Source organism: Equus quagga, chromosome 14, assembly GCF_021613505.1.
Source record: "Equus quagga isolate Etosha38 chromosome 14, UCLA_HA_Equagga_1.0, whole genome shotgun sequence".
In the NCBI taxonomy this organism is placed as follows: domain Eukaryota; kingdom Metazoa; phylum Chordata; class Mammalia; order Perissodactyla; family Equidae; genus Equus; species Equus quagga.
In genome coordinates this window covers 25,365,154-25,388,334 of record NC_060280.1, presented here as the reverse complement: position 1 = coordinate 25,388,334, position 23,181 = coordinate 25,365,154, and the positions used below count along the sequence as shown (strand labels likewise).

General features: G+C 35.3%; 2 pseudogenes; both read right to left on the bottom strand.

The window, feature by feature from the left end:
- Nucleotides 1-4,896: 4,896 nt before the first annotated feature.
- LOC124251880 (olfactory receptor 52E1-like) lies at nucleotides 4,897-5,705 on the bottom strand (annotated as a pseudogene).
- Nucleotides 5,706-8,643: 2,938 nt separating this feature from the next.
- LOC124251969 (olfactory receptor 52K2-like) lies at nucleotides 8,644-9,654 on the bottom strand (annotated as a pseudogene).
- Nucleotides 9,655-23,181: the final 13,527 nt, after the last annotated feature.

The window sequence follows — 23,181 nt, the reverse complement described above, 5'->3', positions numbered from 1 at the left end:
AAAATCAAATCTGAGCCTGGAGACAATATAATGTTTATGGTTGTTGAAATTGAATGATGGAAGCATTATGCACCTCAGTTTAGTCTGTATATGTTTGCAATGTTCCACAATGAAATTGTGTAAAATATAAATTTAGTAAAAATAAGTGTCATCTTTAATATTTTGCAATCTAAAGTACAATATCATTTATTTTAATAAAATATTCGATTTAGGAGCTTATTTTAGAGAGAAAATATTATACTGGAATAGAATGTTAATTTACCTCACTCAATTAATACAGAAAGCTAAAATTTCTAAAACCTAATTGTAATATTTTACAATCACACTAAAAGAGCATGAAATAAAATAAACAACTTACTGAAGTTTTAAATATCCTGTAATAATTTCTGTGTTGGATGGGATTTAGCTTTTATTCCTGAGACTTTCCTTCTTATTCATACTCACCAGCTTTTAAGCCAAATGCTGACCGTGGTATATTCTTGATTGTCGGCAACACGTTCATTGGTGATTGAAATGACTCTGAATAATGACAAATTCAACGGGGGGTACACAGTCACACAGCATGCCAGCATTGTATCCGAGGATGTGCTCTACCACTCCCTCAGAGATTTCTTAAATTTGTCATTTATTTTGCCAGTAGAACAGTGTTTTTATGTCCACCTAAAATTTCTCAAACATATTCTTCAACTCATTCAACCAAATTTCACATTACTGTATTATTAAAATTCAAAACGTAATTCAGGAAGCCAGAGCCCTAATCAGCTGAGAATGTGCCAACTGAGATGGCCTTCAGGATGTATATTTTTCTGAAATTCAGATATGTGCATAGCTATTTTTCTAATTTATGGGGATGATTCTGTAAGCAAGCAGAAGGTCAATCAAAGAAAATAGTGTCTATCAATGAGTGCACTGAATGCTTCATAAGTATTCTCACTCAAATTTCAAAACAACTCTGTAGGGGAGCCAGTATTATCATACTAGGTTTACAGGCAAGCAAAGCTAAGGTCAAGACAGTTTAAGGAATTTGTCTCAGATAACTCATAAACATAAGTTGTACCATTAGAATTTGCACATGTGTCTCTCTCCATAGTACTAAATTTCCTTTGGGCAATAGTGCTTTTGCTACAGTAAATATAGAAGTAGGAAGTAATTATAAAGTAAAAAGAAAAAATAATCTTGCATTCAAAACTGTACAGTTATTAAAAGCCTTTAGACCCAGGAAAATTATGAAAGTAACTTTACACAGTTAGTACAATATTCATGTTTTTTAAAATAATTTCTTCCTATATGACTCCATGTAGTGTTTAGAGTCAGATGCTAAAACAAAAAAGAAATGTATACGTTCTTTAAGAATAAGAAGAAAGAAGTTGAGAGTTTAGAACATAAATCACCATATCTAGAATTAGTGGGGGTTTGGGGCGGTCTCAGGGTGAGGAAGAGGTGAGACTGGAAGAAGGAAAGAAAACCCTGAGGATTGGAGTGGGTCTTGGTGACTAGAGCAGTGAAAACATGCTGACTTTTTGGGAAGTACACAAAGTAAAGGCAAGTGAATCTGAGGGAGCTATTTTTGGCTAGGAAAATGTCTTAGCATTAAATTGTAAAAAAATATAACCAGACTTTCACTAAGACCATATTTCAATTCCATTTCCTATTGTGCTGATGATAGCATCTGATAAGTAGATCCTCATTAGAAACTCACAGGCATTACTTCTATGTAAAAGGACATTTCAATGATTTAAACTATAATCCAAGAGTGTCATAAATGTGGAGAAGTTTAGTCTTTGGAAACCCCTTGGTCAAAGCTTCTCTTGTCACATCCAGAAGAAAAGTCAATCCTCTCCTTTGTATCTGTGGTTTTACCACCATTATGGGACATTAATCTGTTTCAATATTTTCATTATAGTAGCTCTAATTCAGCATTATAGATATTTGTTGTATAAAGCAATAACCACAACCTACATCTAAAGTTTAAAGCAGACACCAAGAACACATCATTATATTATTTTTTATTGAGCTTAGATAGGTTCAGTGCCAAAAGTTCTCAACAGAGTACTCCTGACATTCACTATCCATTGATAGATGTTAGCCTTACAGATGAACCAGTACTCTCAGCCCCACCCTTTCTCAAAAGTTGTAAAGGTACGGATTTAATTGAAAGCCTCATGATTTACATAGTTTCAGATCTTGGCTAGCAGATAGATCCACTTACTAGACTGTTCTTGCCAAGCGATGTCCACTCAGTGTCAAATTCACCCATGACCTCTTTCTGTCCATTATCAGAACCCATCTCCCTATTGTCGCTGATTAAGAATCAGTAGTTTGGTGTTCAGGGGCAACTCTTTCAACTCAGGCAAACATATTTATGTCTTCACTCTCCCCCTTACTAATGACCTTAAGAAAATCATTTCCTGAGCTTTATTTTATTTATCTGTAGAGACTAAGATAATCATAGTATCTACTTCGTATGGCTTTAGAAGCTAATAAAATAAGGTGCTGCATATGCGGTGCCTAATAAAATGTGTTGACACTAGATCCCTAGTACATTAACTGGAATAATTTGACATTTTTATTATCCACAGGTATGAGTCTTTGTGCTAATGTTTATTTTTCTAAATAAAACATAACTGCTTATTAATATCATAAATAAGATCCCAGAAGGGGCCGTGTAACGGAGTCCCCACCATTCAGTCTAAAGTGAAAGTTAAGACTCTAATCTAATTAAATTAGGAACTGTGTTTTAAAGTATCTTCATAGTGTCCCAGGCACACATTATTGTATAGGGAAGAAGTGGTGAAAGTTTTAGGACTCCTTCACTGATACCCATTTATGGAACGATTTTCTTCCGAGCTAAATATACAAATTTCTTGAGTTTTATTCTGAAACATGGAATTTGTAGATTAGATTCAACGCAATCAGAATACAATGAGACTATGTACCTCAAATTCTCATTTTTTTATCACTCAAACTGTGAAAAACATTGTCACCTTTACAGAATCTGATCATTGAACACTGGTTAATACACAAATGGAACAAGCATTGACATCCTTGTTTTGCAGCTCAGAGTGCAAAGGTCACCTCCAAGCCCTTGCAACTAATAAGATACAGAAACTATTTCAAAAAGGTCACTCTACTGACTATCACTGGGATGTCCATGGTTCTGGACTCTGATCACTCACCCAGGCTCATATCTATGGTGAAACTGCACCATACAGTGTCTGGGTGCTCCCGCTCTATGGGGGTAGCTGGAATAAATGAGCCTGGCACTTTCGTCAGTGACAAATCTGTAAGTGGTACTACCTGATGTGACATCCAGAAGCTCTCCTCACTGTCCACTGTGCCGAGCTGCCCCACTTGTATGAGCCTTTTTGTGGGAGACTCCCACAAGTATAAAATATGACCTGTGCTACTTCCTCAAGGACAACATTCTGCCTCTTCTTGCAGCATCAGGCTGGCATCTCGCACAGGGTGCCTCAAGAGGAATACTGTATGCGAAGGCTGTAGCTCCCCTGAGAAAGACATCCTGGTCGGTGTCTTCAGGGAGTGAGAGCATCTGAGAGCTTGAGTCAAGCACTGTGAAATGTCTTTGTCCAAACTTGCATCTAGGAAGCCAGGAATACCTTTGCATTTTGTCTGTTGAGCATACTGGTATTTTTGTGTGGTTCATCTTCCTTTCCATCCTTTATATCCATTAATTTTCTCTAATTATTTTATTCATGGTCTGGTCATATTTGAGGTATATATATAGTATATATATATAGTACACGTATATACTATATATACATATATATTCTAATCACTCATTCACATTTCTGAATTAGTAGTTATACTCACTGCTTTATGTAAGTAATTCCATTTTAAGTTGTATAATAACATGTTGACACCTAAATGTTTTCTTAAACTTTGATCACCTGCATCATAGTCTGTTTCTATATTAAATAATAGCAGAGAGGTAAGGAAACTGCCCTAAAACTAAATAACTCAATTAAAATTCTGTGTTACATCATAGTTGTGTGACTATGTGTAAGTTACTTAACTTCTGAATCTCTACTTACTTATTATAAAATGCGAATTAACTGAAGAACCAAATGTAGCTCCCAGAACATTGAAAGGTGTAAGAAATATCAGATTCCATTAGTGGGCATATTACCTCTGTTTCACAGTGTTAATATGACTCTTAAATCACATGGAGTTGTGGGGTGTTTCTTCCCATTCGTATGCTATATAAGCAACCAATGTGTCTTACTAGTGGTGTTTTGTATTTATTTACATGTAAAATATGTCCTTAGTTTTGTTCTATAGTTTATTAATATGTTCATGTTGAATATTTCTTTGCTGAGAAATAAGAGGGATTCTATTCCAACTAAGAAAATGCTACTTGTCCCAAAATAATATTGTTAATATGTAATATTATTATTGTCTCAGTTTCCTCAGCTATGGAATTGGAATAATAGGTAGTAACTATTCGTTATCGTAGTTATAAAAATTTAAAGAGCTAATACTTGCAACTTATGAAAACACTGGTTCACAATATTTGTCTATTTTTCTACTATTATTATTATGCTAGTCCATTTTTTAAACTTCTTGTGCTTTTTCCTGTGATTTTTTTTCATTTGTCATATAATTTTTGACTTTGTAATGGGTGGCTAGAACTATGCTTTATTAAATATTTACTATTGTTTATTCTGGTTTAATTTTTCTAAGATGAATGAAAGACTATAAATCTGCATATAATATACCATCTTCCCCCAACATTGTTATTGCGATTTTGAGAGTAGAGAATAAGTTCAATTTACTCCTACTCAAGCCTTGCAATCTTTGAAGATCAAATTTCATAATTTATTTCTGAGAGTTCTAATGATGCTTTCTCTTATCTGCTTATCCACATTCTTCTTCAGCTTAAAAGTTGGCAAGAAGAATGTGGATGTATTGAGGAAAATGTTGGCCAAACCAATAGGTCATGAAGGAGAAAAATTTTGGAGTATAGAAAGCCAACATGACACTGACATGGTAGCCACAAGTGCTGAGTGACTTCAGTTGAGCATCCCTGGAAGGTAGGCGGAAGACAGTATGGAGAATCTGCATATAGGATGATAATGGCTATGATGTCAAACACCAAGCCATAGACGATGTTAACCTTGATGTTAGCACAGGATAGGCAGGCAATGCCCATGTGCTTACAAGAAGTTTGGGAGATGATTTAGTGCCCACAGAAGGGTAACCTGAGGATGAGCAGAACGAAGAGCATTTCACTGGCTAAGGATCTCAGGAGGATGCTATAACTGATACCACCTTGTTCATCAGCACCAATGTGTAGCAAAGAGAGTTAGAGATGACCAGATAGCGATCATAGACCATGACCACAAGAATAGTTGACTAGTGCATAAGTGGATGAAGAAGATCCCAATGAGGCAGGCTTCAAAAGTGGTTTCTCTCAGGTTGGACCAGAAGATGCCAAGCATCTTAGAAATGGTGGATGTGGACAGGCCAAGGTCAATAGATGACAGAATGGCCAGGAAGTAGAACATGGGAAGATGGAGATGATGTTCAGTTTGAATTACAAAAAGAATTGTAATATTTCCCAATAGGGTGGTCCAATATACAACACAAAATGGAAAAGTGATCCACATATGCACATTTTCTAGCCCTGGAATTCCCATCAGGAGGAAAAAGCAGGGATGGAACTGTGCATCATTACGAGGGACCATGCTTCTGTGGTACTTTTACAACTGCACATATCATAGACTAGATGACTCATTCAGTGAGAGGCTCCAGCTCTTCTTGTCCAACGTTATTAATTTTCTATAGAATTACAGAAAAATATGTTTAATCTTTTCTAAACACCAAGCCTACCATGACATAACTGCATTACTTTTTTGAAAACTGAAGAATATATTGTTTTCATTTGATTTCAATCCAGCTAATCATATTTATTACATTTATTTTCATTCATTTCTATAACATAATTAAATAAACTTTTTATGAAGGACCAATAGAAAATCAGGCAAATGGCTAGATATTTGGTATATGGAGATGAATCATATGTTGTTACTCTTCTTAAGGAAGTTCTATAAGCTTAGGAATTAAACTAATAATAAAATATATGTTTTCTCTGGGACTTTAACAAATACGTTTTCCTTTTTATCCCAGGCAGCAGCCATCTCATAGTCAATTGGTACAGCCCATGGAGAATTTGCACAAAACCCTTTTAAAAGTACCAAACCTACTGAATAAAGCCACTAAGTCATCTCCTGGATCTTTTTCATCAGAAACAACATCATTGTAATTAGGGTAACCTGTATTAAATACAGGAAATCCAGATTCATGGTGAATAGAATTGATATAGTTGAGATGGCCTCACCATTATATTTTACAATTGACTATTGGAAACAGCAGGAGAGATAATGAAGAACTCGTAAGAGGTTTGGTTTATAGCAGCAGTAGCAGTGGCAACCGAAGGTTGACTTTAGTTACACGTAAAGAACTTACATTTGAATATTTTATGCGGTGTTAAAGTTTCACCATTAAGGTGTGGGTGGGAGATAATTTTAATACTTGTATACAAAGAATTCAATACAATACTAAAGCAAAATAACGCCAAACTGCATTAAAATAAAGTAAATCTAGTATTTACGCATCATTAGCATCACTTCTGTTTTACGTCATATGACAAAAAGACCTGACTATACATTTCTGGTAGGCTTCAACTGATGTTCTTGGCTGCTCATCCTCTGCTATTTTCTCCACAGTTAGATCTTTCTCTTCCAATAGCTTTGGTCATGAGAGTTATAAAGAAAAGTTACAGAATTATGCCAATTGAAACCTTTTCAGGTGGGACATCTAAAGCTGCATGAAAATCCTTTCTGGTGTCCTTTGACTGGTTTCATTTCCTATTTGCTTCTGTAAATACGTTAAACTTCGTTTTTCGCAGAGTGCATCTTATTTGTACATTTCTTCTTTAACTTTGAGCACTTTCTATTGTCTCCCTAGGAAATTAAGGTGATTATGCAAGTGATATTCTGAACCTTTTCACCCTTCTCTTACTTAGTTGTACAAGTGTTTTTACTCCAGTGTGAAAATAATACTTGCACCTCTACTTTGGATCTTACCTCCTTTCCAGTCTGCATATTCAATTAATGCTTATTGTATTTTGTCTGCAGCACTATATTGATCTGCTTTCATATTTCATTTAATCATCACACAGCTATATAATGATAACACAACTATATGAGGTAGGTTCTATTATTCACTTTTAAATATCAGAAATTGAGGTGAAGTAGAATTAAATAGGAGTAAAGATAGCCATGCAAAGAATACTGGACTTGAACCTGGGCAGTCTAACTCCAAAGCCTGGTTCCCTAACCAACAAGAGATTGTACTACATGGAAAAATGTCATGCAGTCTAAATTATACCAAGGTAGGAATACATGTTCAGTTAGACATCTATTAAGAAATCAAGGAAAAGATGCCCAACTATTTCTCCTTCTTGAATAGACAACTGTACATTCTCCCCATATTTGAATTACAAACTCAGTGTTGAGGATTCTGGAGATGTTAATCTTTGTGTGTTTAACTGTGGGTGTGAGTTCCTAAGGTTAATAAGCAAGGAGTGGGGAAAAGGTTCAGAGGACAAGTTTCAAACCACTATTCTTACAGATTCAAAGGATAAAAAGGTCCACAGATTTTAGGTTATTTTTTTTAAATAATGAGAAATGGATAACCAGGTGAAAACTAATGACAATGAACTAAAGGAGGAAGTAAGTCCTTGGTACTGAGGCAATAAATAGGACTATTTTAACATTGTTGCTAATAAGAAGTTTCAGATCTTATGCCTTAATACTGGGTTCCAAGTCACCTAATGAACGAGACAGACTTAAGGCATGTGGAAGCCTGGAATGAGGTAGACAATGCACATAGTAACCTAGTAATTTGACTATAGTGACAACTAATTACAAAAATAGGACTTTGTGACCTTAATTTTAGCAGTCATTAGACTCCAGGATATTGGTTTATCTTATGAAACACAGTCCACCTCTATGAAAATTTCTCTAGAAAATGGAACACCTATAACGCTAAATTGGAGCCTTCACACTACTTCATGTTTGTTTTTTTCTTTGTTCTTTAAGAAATTGCTTAATACTAATTATAAACATCTATGTATTACTAATCCTACTCCTTTAACTGGATAAACAATCATTCTCCAGTTTGATTCAACTAAAGAACAAGTACAATAGTCACCACCTATTCTATAAAATCATAGCCCCATACATGGATCAAGTTGTTTCAAATAGCCGGGTATATACTGTCCATAAATTTAGTTCTCTAGAAAACTCTATTTTCTTCTGTAAATTGTTTACTTATCATTCTTCCAGTTCCCTTACTATTCACTCTCTATTTATAATTATTCTCCAAAAGAAAGATACACAGGAGGAGATTAATCTGTTCCCTAATATTTAATAAATGAAAAAGCAGAAATAATTCATTGAATTAAAATTTTTGGAATTTATAGACATCTAGTAAATAAAAGACCTTTCAGGTGATAAACGCAATTCAGCTTGTGGGAGGATGAACAGCTAGTTCCTTTCCTTACTGTCTTTTGTAGTCCCATTTGTTTCTGAACCATCGCTTTTATTGATCTAACTAAAATCAAGAAACTCTGACCATTAGTGTCCTAAGAACATGTTCAAGAATTTTTTTGGTCCTTACTCTGTACACAATGGGGTTGAGTGAAGTGGGCACCAAAAGGCACATATTTGCAAGAAAAATATGGATATGTGCATGCACACTTTTCCCAAAAGAGTGAATGAAAATGGAAAAACTAGTTGTGAAAGAAAAGACAAAAATGACAAAGAAATGAGATCCACACATGTCCAAAGCCTTAACGCTAGGTTCTCGGGATGGCAGGCGGAATACAGAACGAAGTATGAAGCTGTAGGATACAGCCCTGAAATGGCATCACGTGAGGCAATGATAGAAGCCATACTGAGAGGATAACCCTTGGTGTCCATACACACCACCTTCACCACAACTATGAACTCACAGCAGATGTGGGCAGTAATTCATGTTTTGATGTAACAGCAATTTGAGCAGGATAGAGTGTGGAGCAAAGAACGCCACACCCTGAATCACCAATAATAATTAGTAATAGTAATTAGTAAGAGTAAATATAATTAGTAATATTAAATAGTAATTAGTAATAATAATTGCTAATAACAATACCCATTATAGTGATGTGAACATGAGTTAGAATGGTGGTATGGTGCAGTGGATGACAAAAGGCCACATAATGGTCAATGGCCATGGCCAAAAAGAAGTCCAATTCCATAGCAGTAAGCTATGAGTGAAGAACTTTTGGGCCAGCCAGGCATCAAAGGTGATGTCATGGTCTCTGAGCCAGAAGGGACAGAGCATGCGGGGCAGCGTAGAAGTGGACCGGACAAGGTCAGTGACAGAAAGCATGCATAGAAAGAGGAGCATAGGCTCATAGAGGCTTCGCTCGGCCCTCACCACAGCCAGTATGGTCTCATTCCCCACCACAGCCACCAGATACCTTGAGCAGAATGGAGTCTTGATCCAGTCACGCCGGTGCTCTAGTCCTGAGATGCCCATCAACAAGAAGATGACAGGAGAGGGACGCGAAGTGTTAGGAGGAGGCATGATGATTTTTCCTTTGCCTTTTATCAGTACTTCTAAAAGTAAAGTTGCTATGTCAAGGTGATCACAACCAGATGCTGAAAATATGGAGATTTTGTTCAGGAAGGCCATTAATGATGTCTTGTTAAAAACAATTCAAATTCAAAATACTCATAATCTGGAGTATTAAATTTACTGGAACCAGATTAATAAAATTAGTAATAACATACCAAATTACTGAGTTTAGAAGTACAGAAAGTTAATTCAGATACCATTTCATATTACCTCAGGGACCTCTAAGTTACCGTGTCCCTTCATTACCTGTAAAAACTTCCATTTGTAGTCATATTGGTACTTAATTCGACTAATATTTACTGAGCAGTTACCGTGTTTCTCCTTTGAGCTGGCATTCAATATTTCTCTCATGTGAGTGAGTTTTCCAAAACTGGAAGTGATCAAGCAGAGGCCTTGTGAAAATTTCACGGAGTTATTTAAATGACCCTTACTTGGGAATAGAAATAAATAGTCTCTGTCCCTCTCTGTGTGGACATGATATTGAAGTCTTTGGCATAGCTTTTGAAATAAGATTAACTCAATCTTTGTCTTCATTCTTTCATTTGCTGCTCTGCATATGTGACTAACAGACAAATAAAATATTCTGAAGTTGCTGTTTTCCTGTTTATTTCCTTCTACCATGCACCCTTTAAGTAGGCACATATTATGTTCTTTTGAACCAATAGGTAGATATTGTTGAGGATAACGTATTTCTTAACAATAACCCCACTCATTACCTTCTCATCCTCATTTTTTCTTCAGATTTAGATCATTTCACTGTGCAGATGGATCCTAACTGTGCTCCTGAATTTGTTGATCCAGAAACCCACAGTCTAAAACATGCACAGTAATTTACTTATTCGATTTGTAAATTGACCCAATGATGTCTGAGATATAAGTTACTGACTAAAGCAGATTTCTATATACTTCTTCCAATAGTTTCAAATGGATAGCTAAATCTCCATGGCAGAGAATCCCTGGGATACAGTAGTTGAGCATGAGGCAGGGAGTAGGAGGGTTAAAGAAGAAAAGGACTCTTAAGTTATCACAAATGCATGAGTCATAGAGAAACCCTTGGTTACTAATTTTCTGTTTCCCCATCTTCCATAAAGGCAGTACTTGGTACTTGCATAGTACTGCCATTAGCTTTTAAGGAGAATCTGCTTTCAATGCCTCAAACAAATCGTTATGAATATAGCAGGTACTAATAAGAACTTACAGAGAGTTACCTCTACATATGCTTTCCAGAATCATGCCAGCACGTTTATGTTCTCCAAATATCATTAACTGAGGAAATAGTTTCTAGGCTTTCACAATTACATTTCTGGACTTAGCATAGTGAAAAATGCTTGAAAAATGTAAATATCTTTTTTTTTCATTATTTAGCTTTAAACAAGTGATTATATTTTAACTTTAAGCAAGTAATTTATAAAGCAAACAATTACTGGATGGGAGGGAAGGATGGGTTATGTAGAAATGATAGCAAGGAATCTAATTAAGTTTAGTGAGTCAGGGAAAGACTTCTTGAGTAAATGGCACTTAGGTTGGACTGTGAAGCATATATGATTTCAGCCCATGGGATTTGGATATAAGTGTATAGGTATATACATGAAATCTATCTATCTATCATCTATCTATCTATCTGTCTATCTAACTACACACACACATAAACAAAGAAAAAGGAAAGGAGCATAAACATTGTTCCATCAGAAGGACAATCATGATGTAATGAATTAAAATATAGTGTAGTTGGGACTCAGTCTACAAAGAGATTCAAGTGAGATGAGAGTCTATAGATAAACAAGGATCTCCACACACTCATGTGTAATCACATAAACGACAGGAAATTTTATAATCCAATTTCTAGACCAGTGGCTGTCACTCATTAAGTACTCAATAAGCACGTGTTGTAGGTACAAATACAACACAGAGCATTGCAAGAGCAGAATTGGAAAGTGCACACATTCACAGATTCATACAACAGTTTCCCAAACACTTTTATTTGTACAAACACACATGGTATGATCTCTATGCTATCATCTCCCCAAAAATGCCAATCTGTGGTTGAGTCTGGAGGTCACGAGATTTCCATACTTTTGTTCCTTAAATAGATTCGTACAATATGAAATTTGTCAAAATGAGAAATAACTCACATTCTATGATATCCTTAAAGAAAATCTTCGATTCTTAGAATCTAGTTTTTTATTTATTTCACCCATAGGAAGGTGAAATGTGTATTCCTTCTGTTTCAAAGGATTGTATTTCCTCCCTTTGATCTAGGTAATTTGGAAAATAAAAAGATGTCTGAGGGTCTCATGTCCTTTAAAGTTGTACTTAGATCACTCAGACTATCTCTTTCTCTATACCCCTCTCTAGTTTCATAACAACCTTAGTTAGCTCATAGAGAAACTGATTCAGAGCCAAGAAGTAACTTAAACATTTAGTTTCTTTATGTAGCAGCTTAAACATGGTAATCTCAGAGGATAAGCAGGAATAACACCTGACACAAAAAGGTCCTTATGGAATCATTGGGAAAACAGGGTGTTTGTATTGTTGGTGACGTGGTTAGAATACTAACCTTCTTATTTCAAGGATGCTAATTTACCTGTGCGTTAGGCTTATAGCTGTAGATGTAGCCATCTCTCAGTATTTTGATATGCTGCATCAATCACTTAGAGCCAGTCCCAAAGAAAATTGAAAAGACGCAGAACACATTCTTTATTCCTTAAAGACATCAGCTTCTTTCCAATGTCAACTTGGGACATAAACATTGCAGGCCAGACGAGAATGGGATGATATATTTAAAATGTTGGAAAAAAAATCAGGAATTCTATATCTGGCAAAACTGCTCTTCCAAAATGAGGGAAAAAATAAGATATTCTCAGATAAACAAAAGCTGAAGGAGTTCACTACCACTAGACCTGCTCTACAAGAAATGCTAAAGGGAGTCATTTATGGTAAAGTTAAAGAAAGATAGAAAGTATCTCAAATCTATGCAAAAACAAAATTCTTCTGAAGGATAAGTACATATACAAATATAGAAAATAGTATCATCACAATTATGGTTCATAACTCCAATTTTTATTATTCTACAGGATTCAAAAGACAAAAGCACAAACATAATTATAAATCTATGTTAATGTGTGCACAATATTTAAAGATTAACGACATTGACAACAAAGTGTGAGAATGGAGGTCTGAAGGAGTAGAGATCTTGTATGTATTGAAGTAAAGTTGTTTTCAGTCTTAAATATATTGTTACAACTTTAGAATGTTATATTTAATCCCTGTGGCAACCACAAAGAAAATATTTATAAAACATGCACAAAAGGAAATGACAAAGGATCAGAAGTTGCCACCACAAAAAAAGTTATAAAACATACTGAAAACTAATAACCAAAGTGGCAAAAGTAAGTTCTTCCCTATGAATAATTATTTTAAACGTAAATGTTTGAAACTACTCAGTCAAAACACATAAAATGGCAGAGTGGATTAAAACAACAGGATCCAGCCTTCCGTTTTCTAGTCCAGCATGTGTGAACCTGGAAAGTGACACTCTGGCCTAGCAACAAATTAAAAGCTGAACCAAGTGGAAAATCAACAATTCTTTCTAAATTCATTCAGAGAAGTAAGGTCACAAAGCAAACTGCTGCCCTCAAAATTGAAGAAACCAATAAGTGAAGACACCAAATCACAATTTGCCAGAGCATAAGTCTCCATGGCAACCAGTGCCAGGACAGGAAAACATGAACTATAATTGAGTAATTACTGCAGGCTTAGTATAGGCAAGTCTGTGAGATAAACTCCACCTGTTGATGGGCCTCTACACTTTTGTGAGTTTTACCTCCAGGAACTCACCAAGTTCTCACTGAAAAATCTGCTCATGCTTCTGGCAGGGAGAGGGGAATGTTTGCCATTTTGAAATACACCAGAGAATTCTGTTCTTTTTAATAAGGTCCGCCTTCAGGAAAAACTGCTTAACGAGACTCTAACCTGTGTAGGGGAGGAAGAGATTTCCTCTACCCACTGTGGGCTCTTCTGGCTGGAGAATGAATTAAATTCACATGAGACAGAATATCAGGAGAAAATTAAACAAAACTTTATAACACATATACATGAGAGAGGCCCAGGCAAGCTGAGCAACTCACCAAAATGGCTGAAGCTCCTCACTTTAAATATCATCTTCAGCTAATGACAAAGGAGGATGTTGGGAGTGGAGGGGGAGTCAGATCATGGGAGATTACCACTCAAGTACAGTAAACAAATGCAGACTTAAGTCTTGCCTTTGGCATTGATTAAGAGTTTCTAGAGATAAGGTCATTCCCCCCTTCTTTATGGTACAGAGAGGGAGACACCTTTACAGGTGGAGATTTCCTTTACAATGTAAATGTCTCCTAATAAAGGCCAAGCAAGTTCCACTCCTCAGAGCCTCCTTCCCGTCTGCAGTTTATTAAAAGTAACCAGCCCCAAATAATCCTCATGCCAAAGAGACATATCTTGGGGTGGCCAATGCCAGTCCCCCACACCTGCTAGAGTTTTATTAGAGTCTAACTGATGTGGAGGAATGGAAATACTCAATTCCATCCAAAAGTAAGCAGGAGAAAAGAAATAAGTAGAGTTGAACTAAATGAAATTGAAAACAGAGAATTAAGAGAAAATCAACTAAACTGATAGCTAGTTATGTTGAAAGATCAATAAAATTGATTTATATCTAGCCAGGCTAACTAAGCAAAAGAGAGAGAGGAAGCAAATTATTAATATCAGAAATGAAAGAAGGGTCATCACTGTAAGTCTCATGGGCATTAAAAGGATAATAAAGGAATACTATGCATACCTCTATTCCCATAAATTTGATTACCTGGATGAAATGGAGCAATTCCTTGAAAGACACAATATCCCAAAACTCACACAATAAGAAGTAAGCAATCTGAGTTGGCCTATATCTATTAAATAAATTGTCTCAATAATTAATAATATTCCAAACAGAAAGCACCAGGCCGAGATTGGTTTACTGGTGAATTCTACCAGATACACAAGGAATAAAGTATATCTACTCTTTACAATCCATTTCAGAAGATAGAAAGAGAGGGAATACTTCCTGACTCACTCTATAAGGCCAGCAACCTTCCCAAATTGAGTCAAGAAGAAATACAGACTTTCAATAGACCAATCACCAGTAAGGGCATTGAAACAGTAAAAGCTCCCAAAAAATAAAACTCCAGGACCAAATGACTTCCCTGGTGAATTCTACTGAACATTCAAAGAAGACTTAATACCTACTTTCTCAAACTCTTCCAAAAAATTGAAGAGGAAAGGAAGCTTCCTAAGTTATTCTACGAAACCAACATTACTCTGATACCAAACCCAGACAATGACAACACAAAAAAAGAAACGTAAGACAATATCACTGATGAACATAGATGCAAAAATCCTCAACAAAATACTAGCAAATGAAATACAACAATACATTAAAAAGATCATACCCCATGAACAAGTGGGATTTATTCCAGGGATACAGGGATTGTTCGACATCTGCAAATCTATCAATGTGAAATACCACATTAACAAAATGAAGAATAAAAATCACATGATCATCTTAATAGATACAGAGAAAGCATTTGACAAGATACAACATCCCTTTTTTGATAAAAATTCTGAATAAAATAGGTATAAAAGGAAAGTATCTCAACATAATAAAGGTCACATATGACAAGTGCACAGCTAATATCATACTCAATGGAGAAAAATTGAAAGCTATCCCTCTAAGAACAAGAACCAAACAAGGATGCCCACTTTCACCATTTTTATTTAACTTAGCATTAGAAGTCTTAGCCAGAGCAATCAGGCAAGAAAAAGAAATAAAAGGATCCAAATAGGAAAGGAGAAAGTGAAACTGTCACTTTTTGCATATGACATGATTTTATATATAGAAAATCCTAAATAATCCACTAAAAAAACTTTTAGAAATAATAAACGAATATGGTCAAGTAGCAGGATACCAAATCAACATACAAAAATCAGTTGTATTTATCTATACATAAACAATGAAGTATCAGAAAGGGAAATTAAGGCTACAATCCCATTTACAATTGCAATAAAAAGAATAAAATATTTAGGAATAAACTTAACCAAAGAGGTGAAAGATTGGTACACTGAAAACGAAAAAACATTGTTGAAAGAAATTGAAGAAGACACAAAGAAATGGAAAGATATTATGTGCTCTTGAATTAGAAGAATTAACATAGTTAAAACATCCATCCTTCCTATAGAAATCTACAGATCCAATGCAATCCCTATCAAATATCCAACAACATTTTTCACAGAGAGAGAGAACAAAGAATCCTAAAACTTATACAGAACAACAAAAGACCCTGAATAGCCAAAGAAATCCTGAGGAAAACGAACAAAACTGGAGGTATCACACTCCTTGATTTCAAAATATACTACAAAGCAATAGTAACCACAACAGCATGGTACTTGCGAAAAACAGACACAGAGATCAAAGGAGCAAAATCGAGAGCCCAGAAATAAACTCACACATCTATGGACAGCAATTTTCAACAAGGGAGCCAAGAACACACAATGGAGAAGCAAAAGTCTCTTCAATAAATGGTGTTGGGAAAACTAGATAGCCACATGCAAAAGAATAAAAGAGACCATTATCTTAAACCACGCACAAAAATTAACTCAAAATGGATTAAAGTCTGGAATGTAAGACCTCGAACCATTAAACTTCTAGAGGAAAACATAGGCAGGACACTCTTTGACATCAGTCTTAGTAGCATATTTTCAAGTACCATGTATGACCAGGCAAGGGAAACAATAGAAAAAATAAACAAATGGGACTACACAAGCTAAAACGCTTCTGCACAGCAAAGGAAACCACCAACGAAACAAAAAGACAACCTAACAACCGGGAGAAGATATTTGCAAACCAAATATCTATTAATGGGTCAATATCCAAAATACATAAAGAACTCATACATATCAACAACAAATAAACTAACCCAATTAAAAATGGGCAAATGATCTGAACAGACATTTCTCCAAAGAAGATATAAAGATGGCCAACAGCCATATGAAAAGATGTTCAACACCATTAAGTATTAGGGAAATTCAAGCAAAAATTGCAATGAGATATCACCTCATTCCTGTCAGAATGTCTATAATTGATAAGACAGGAAACAATAAGTGTTGGAGAGAATATGGAGAGAAGGGACCCTCATATACTGGTGGTAGGAGTGCAAACTGGTGCAGTCACTATGCAAAACAGTACGTAAACTCCTCAAAAAACTAAAAGTAGATCTACATATGATCCAGCTATTCCACTGCTGGGCATTTATCCAAATAACATGAAAACATGAATGCATAAAGGTACATGCCCCCCATGTTCATTGCAGCATTATAAACAATAGCCAAGACTTGGAAGCAACCTAGGTGCCCATCAAGGCACAAATGGATAAAGAAGATGTGGTATATATATATAATACAATACTACTCAGCCTTAAGAAACGATGAAATCTGGCCATTTGTGACAACATGCATGGACCTTGAGGGTATTATGCTAAGTGAAATAAGCCAAAGGGAGAAAGACAAATACCATATGATCTCACTCATGTGTAGAAAATAAAGACAACGACAAACAAATAGAAACAGAGATTGGGTTGGTGGTTATCAGAGGGGAAGATGGGAGGGAGGAGGGTAAAAGGAGTAATTAGGCACATATTTGTGGTGATGGATTGTAATCAGTCTTTGGGTGGTGAACATATTGTAATCTACACATAAATTGAAATATATAATGATGTACACCTGAAATTTATAGAATATTATAAACCAATGTTACCACAATAAAAATAATAAGAAGAAAAAAACAGAGTTCAAACACTTTAACAGACTCCTCACCAAATAAGATATACTGATTGCAAATAAATATATGCAAAGATGCTCCACATTTTATATCACATATATAGGTTGAAAGATAAAAAATGGGAAAAGACTTTCCATGCAAATAGTAAACAAAATACAGCAGGGATAGTATAGTAATATCAGGCAAAATAGACTTTAAATAAAAAATTGTTATAGGAGAGAGTCATTGTCTAAAGACAAAAGCTCATTTCAGCAAGATATGCCAATTGTAAACATATATACACCAAATATAAGAGCTCTTACACATATGAAGCAAAAATTGACTGAATTGAAGGAAGAAATAGACAGCTCTATGATAATCATAGGCGACTTCAATACCCCACTTTCAATGATAGACTGAACAACCAAACAGAGGATCAATAATGAAATAGGTGATGAATAACATGATAGAACAATTGGACCCACCAGACATATTCAGAACGTTCCACTAAACAATAGAAGAATATACACTTTTCACAAGTGCACATGGAACATTCTCTACGATAGACCATATTTTAGGGCACAAGATAAGTCTTAATACATGTAGAAAGACTGAAATCATATAAAGTATATTTTTCAATCATAATAGAATGAAACTAGAAGTCAATAAAGAAGGAAAACCGGAAACTCTAAAAATACGTGGAAATTAAACAACACAATCAATAAGTCAAGGAAGAAATCAGAAGAGCAATTAGAAAATATCAAGAAAAATGAAATGAAACTCAATATTCCAAACATATGAGATGCAACAAAACAATGCTAAGAGGAAAATGTATATCCATAAACCCTTACATTAAAAGAGAAGAACCTAAATTTTCACCTTAAGGAACTCTGAAAAGAAAAACAAACTAAACCTAAAGATATCAGAAGGAAAAAAATAATAAAAATTAGAGCAGACAATGAAGAGAAATAGAGAACGGAATAATGATAGAGAAAAATCAATGAAACCAACTCTCAGTTCTTTGAAATGATAACAAAATTGATAAACTTAGCTACATTGATAAAGAAAAAAAAAGACAGGGGCTGGCCCAGTGGCACAGTGCTTAAGTGCGCATGTTCCACTTCTGCGGCCCTGGGTTTGCCGGTTCGGATCCTGGGTGTGGATATGGTATCACTTGGCATGCCATGCTGTGGTAGGCGTCAGACGTATAAAGTAGAGGAAGATGGGCATGGGTGTTAGTTCAGGGCCAGGCTTCCTCAGCAAAGAGAGGAGTATTGGCAGCAGTTAGCTCAGGGCTAATCTTCCTCAAAAAAGAAGAAAAAGAAAAAAGAGACATAATTCAAATAACTAAAATCACAATGAAAGAGGGGACACAACCAATTTTACAGAACTAAAAAGCATAAAAAATTTGTATAACCCAAATTAAATAGAAAATTTCTTAGAAATACATAACTACAAAGACTGAATCACAAGGAAATGCAGTATAGAAATTGACTTAGTTACAACTAGTAAGAAAATTGACTCAGTAATCAAAAACCTTCCAACAAAGAAAAACCTGGGACAAGATGGCTTCACTGGTGAATTCTATCAAATATTCAAAGAAGAATTAACACTAATTCTAATAATGAGAATTATTAGATTATAACTCTAACATTATAACACTATAAATTATAACACTAACACTAATAATGAGAATTAACTCCTCAAACCCTTTCAAAAAATTGAGGAAGAGGAAACACTTCCAAAGTCATTTCTTTGGGCTACTATTATCCTGATATGAAAACCAGAATAGACACTACAAGAAAAGAACTACAGACCGATATGCCCTATGAATATTGATACAAAAATTCTCAACAAATACTAGCAAACAAAATTCAACAGAATGCAAAAAGATTATACCAAGGCCTAAGGAGATTTATTCCAGGAATGCAAGAATGGTTCAACATATGAAAATCAATCAATGTAATACACCAAATTAACAGAGTGAAGGGATGAAAAACTCATATTTGATCATCTCAATTGATGCAGAAAGTAAATTTTTACAGTTCAACACCCTTTCTTGATAAAAACACTCAACAGGGGTTGGCCAGGTGGAGCAGAGGTTAAGTTTGGATGTTCCATTTCTTGGCGGCCCGGGGTGCCCCAGTTTGGATCCCAGGTGTGGACATGGCACCACTTGGCAATAGCCATGCTGTGGTAGGCGTCCCATGTATAAAATAAAGGAAGATGGTCATGGATGTTAGCTCAGGGCCAGTCTTCCTCAGCAAAAAGAGGAGGATTGGCAGTAGTTAGCTCAGGGCTAATCTTCCTCAAAAAAAAAAAAAAAACCCGTCAACAGACTAGGAATAGAAGGAAACTACCTCAGTATAATACAGGCTATAGCTGGGGAAACTCACAGATAACATCATACTCAAGGGCAAAAAGATGAAAGCTTTTCCTCTAAGATCAGGACCAAGACAAAGATACCCACTTTCACCATTTCTATTCAGCGTGATACTGGAAGTCCTAGCCAGATCAGTTAGACATGAAAAATAAATAAAAGGCATCAAACTGAAAAGGAAGAAGTAAAAATATCTCTGTTTTCATATGACGTAATCTTATATGTAGAAAACCCTAAAGATTCGCCAAAAGTAGTGTTAAATATAATAAGCAAATTCAATAAAAATGCAAGATAAAACAGCAATGCACAAAAATTAGTTGCATTTTTATACACTAATGATTAACATCCAAGACGAAAATTAAGAAAACACTTCAATTTACAGTAAAAAAAATCAAAGTACTGGGGTAAAGAAGATAGTGATAATAGTTTGGAGATATGATCAAAAAAATAAAATATTTAAGAATAAACAATCAAATAGGTGAAAGATTTGTGCATTGAAATCTGCAAAACTTTGCTGAAACAAATTAAAGAAGACACAAACAAGTGGAAAGACACCTCATGTTCATGGATTGGATGACTTGATATTTTTAAGGTGTCTATACGACCCTTCTCTGAGGAAGATATACAAATGGCTAATAAATATATAAAAAAGATGCTCAACATCTCTAATGGTTAGGGAAATAGAAATCAAGATCACAATGAAATACCACTTCACACTCATTACAAAGCTATTATAAAAAAAAGTAAGAAAAGAAAAGAAAAGAGCAAATGTTGGCTAGGATGTAGAGAATTTCGAAGCTTGGTAAACTGCTGATGAGAAAATAAAATAGTCCAGCTATTACTGAAATAATATGGCAATTCCTCAAAAATTAAATATAGAGTTACTATATAATCCAGTAATTCCACTTCAGGGTTTATACCCAAAAGAATTGAAAGTAGGAACAAGATAGATATATGTACATCTATATTCACACCAATATTATTGACAAGAGTCAAAGGTGGAAGCAACCCAAGTGTCGATTCATAGATGAAAGGATAAACAAAAGGTGACTTATACATACAATGGAATATCATTTAATCTTAAAAAGGAAGAAATTCTGACACATGCTACAACATCGATGAACCTTGAAATCATTATGCTAATGAAATAACCCAATTGTGAAAGGCAAATATTGCATGAGTCCACATATTGCAAAGAACGTAGATTAGTTAAATTCATAGAGACAGTAAAGAGAATGGAGGTTAACAGGAACTGTGGGGATGGGACAATGGATAGAGTATTTCAATTTAGGAAGATGAAAAAAAATCTGGAGATGGATGATGGTGATGACTGCACAACAATGTCAATATACTTAGTGCCACTGAAGTGTACACCTAAAAGTGATTAAAATGGTAGATTTTGTGCTATGTATATTTCACACTAATACATAAAAAGTCTGAGAAGAGTAAGAGTTTAACAAATTTATGTAGTTGGTAGGGAGCACCCAGAATCAAGGAACTTCATTCACAGAAACATGATGCTTGTGTGTGAAACCGCAAGGAGATACAGAAAATCCCGAAGCACAGTAAAGTAGATAGTGGTCACAGTCTGGAGATAACATTCCATAAATGTTATGGGACAGAAAGTACTCTAAACTTTCTGAGACCTTTGGATTGTATATAGAAGCAACAGCAGATAAGGCAAGATAATTCCTTAAGAACAATAACAATTAGTTAATAACTTGGGAAATAAGGGACTTTCTTTTTCTATACAAAGTTGATGAAAATATTTAGTAGTCTATACCAATTCTTATCAAACAAGTCACTGTCTCAAGAATTTTCTGGAGTACCTTTATTAGTAATTGTCCTTGGATCTGTGAGGAAAAGTGCGTTCATATCTTAGGATTTTTTTAACTTTGAGCATGAATGTGTGAATGGGGAGCAGGTGCATCAGAAATATGTTGTCCTGATTTTAGAGAAGAATAATGCCTAAAAAGACCACAATGCAAAATTGTACTCATTTGAATGTAGTAAGTACTTCTTGTGTGTATATTTTTTGTATCTATGTTTGTGTATTTGGGAGTAACATCTTTCTCTGCATTTTGTGTGTTTCTTTTGTCAGCTTCTCTTCCACTTCCTCCTTCCTGGACAAGAATTTCAGCCCCTTCCTAGGAGACACTGAAATCATAGTCCTAAAACTTATGGTCAGAGGGAGTTTATGAAATGAGTTTATTTTGAGAGTTGTGCCTTAGGAGACCAAGGGCCAGAAGTCTCAAACTCTATTCTCTGGGGTGAGTATAAAAGAAACTCTCTAGTTCCCATTCCTGCTGGAGATAAGTTATACATTGACCAAGGAATCTAAGACAGCCTTAACCAGAATCTCTCTGCTGATGGGTAAGGGTGAAGGCTTGAAATGATTTTCATAAGGATGTGTTGTGCATCCTTCATGACTCTGCTATACACACTACTAAGAGTGAGGTCTTTGATGGCAATTTGTGGTATATTCATTACTCAGTAGTCAGGAAATGTGGAGACTGTTTTAATATTTAGCAATTTCTATTCTCTCTTTCATGGCACTAGAAAAATTCAAGTTAGTAAAGGACCTTCACTGAAAATAGACTCAAAAAACAGATGCCAAGGGGTCAGCCTCATAGCCTGGTGGTTAAGTTCGGCACACTCTGCTTCAGAACAGCCCGAGTTTACAGGTTCAGATCCCAGGCATGTACCTACACCACCCATGAGCCATGCTGTTGCAGCGACTCACATATAAAATAGAGAAAGACTGGCACAGATGTTAGCTCAGGGCTGATCTTCCTCACCAAACAAGTAAGCAAAAAAAAAAAAAAAAAAAAAAAAACACGAAAAAACAAAAAACAGACACCAAAGGAAGCAGCAGGGAACTAAGTCCTGGAAGAGGGACTTCTGTATCTTCTACTGTCAGAGGACTTCTGATTAGTCAGCTTATCAGTATTTTTAAAGATCTTCAAGATATATTTATCACGATTTTGGGGCTTTTACTTTCTCTAGATAGCTTAAATTTAGCGAGGGACTGAACATTTTTATCATTCTTTCCCTATTCTCTTCCTCTCTTCCACACAATCCCATGTTTCTTTCCTCTTACTTTCTTTTTTTCTTCGTGCCTTAAGCTTCCCTAAAGTTTTCTCTTCTTCCTTGTTTTCTCTGATTTTCTGTGTTAAAAATGAATTATCACAGGGTTGAATAAGATCCTCTGGATATTGCTCAGTGTAAGGTTAAAACTTTGTTAATTGCTCCTGACCTGGGAGAGCTGGGT